This window comes from Belonocnema kinseyi, chromosome 8 (assembly GCF_010883055.1).
Source record: "Belonocnema kinseyi isolate 2016_QV_RU_SX_M_011 chromosome 8, B_treatae_v1, whole genome shotgun sequence".
Taxonomy (NCBI): Eukaryota; Metazoa; Arthropoda; class Insecta; order Hymenoptera; family Cynipidae; genus Belonocnema; species Belonocnema kinseyi.
In genome coordinates, this window is record NC_046664.1 from 47,974,455 (window position 1) to 47,975,776 (window position 1,322).

The 1,322-nt window shown below is 29.0% G+C and overlaps 1 long non-coding RNA gene across 2 annotated transcripts in view; it reads right to left on the reverse strand.

Moving 5' to 3' along the window:
• LOC117179042 overlaps positions 1-1,322 on the reverse strand; it is a 44,204-nt gene that overhangs the window by 34,967 nt on the left and 7,915 nt on the right. The window contains exon 3 of one of the 2 annotated variants that reach the window (XR_004467853.1): positions 753-1,020. This is a non-coding gene — a long non-coding RNA (uncharacterized LOC117179042). Of the gene's footprint in view, positions 1-752; positions 1,024-1,322 lie in introns of both variants that reach the window. The other variant, XR_004467852.1, reaches the window with a different exon arrangement.

Below are 1,322 nucleotides of genomic sequence, written 5' to 3' on the forward strand. Positions count from 1 at the left end.
AAATTAAAGATTAAAATGTTTTTCATTCAAAAATGTTGTGTTTTATTGCTCAATAATGTATGCATTAAAAATTATAGGTACTAACACATTTCAATTGAACATCCAGATAAACTGCAAGAATTTCTAAAATTTTTTAAATGAATCAGTTAAAAAATTCAGATTTAATCTTAGAACTATAAATCCACGTTATAATTTTGAATATTCTACAATAAAAAATCAATGAACTTTAAAATTTTAAAAATTGTATTATTTGGAACAATTTTTAGCTATAAACGTTAGAAATTGAAAAATTAAATTCTTTCAAACTAAAAATATCCTTGAAAAGCTTTAAAATTTTGTTTCAAAATATTAACAAATCTATTACTTTTTTTAAAATTTATTCAACGTTATACTTATTTTTCAAATTTGTTTAAAACGTATAAGTATCTATTGAAATTAGCAGAGTTTTTTCTTTACTTTAAAGAAAATCCCGCAAATTGAAAAAAAATCCTAAAATCGTCCATATTTATTTTATAAAATGTTGGAAATATTTTTTAATCTTTTCAAATCATTTTTTTAAAATAGCATTCCGAAATGAAAAATTATTTTAAATTTTTCTAGGAATCTTATGAAAATGTTTTTATTCTTTTGAATTTGCACCGAAATTGGTACGAATAGCAGAATCTTGTCGGTACAAACTTCGTTTGCATTATGTAAAATAATTTCAAGTTTTTAATTAACTTTGAATCTCTTCAAAACTTCTAAATACTTACTCTAGCCCAGCTGTAATCCAGTGGTCCGGTTGTAGGAGGGACTTCCGGTTCAGAAACGATAGTGCATTTCAGGTCCATAACTGCCGGCTTCTTTGACAGCGGTGTTTTTAGCAAAGGGCAGTCTTCACATTGCCCTTCGCGAACGATCCAGCATGTTTAAATTAAACATCAGACATGACCATACTAGCACAGGTTACATCGATTGCGACTCCTTCCTGAGCTCCATTCGAGGCTTTCAAAATAATGTTGTTCTGCTCGTTTGACGTTCCTACTGATTGAAAAACGTAAGCAATGCTGCAAATTATAGGCAAAGATTAAAAAATACAAAAAACGTTATCGCGCAGATGATAGAGTTATACTATCTTTCTGCGCAGCGATAAATATCATATAACTCTACTGCGCATCTGCAACTACCATTTAAACCTACTACGTATCTGCAAGTATCATTTAAATCAGTGGTGTCAGAACGCGGATATCTCTAGAATGCGCAGTGCGCTGGGAAAATTTGGAGTGTTACTCAGCGTATAATACATAATTGTTATAAAATAACATCTGAAATAAAAAATTTAT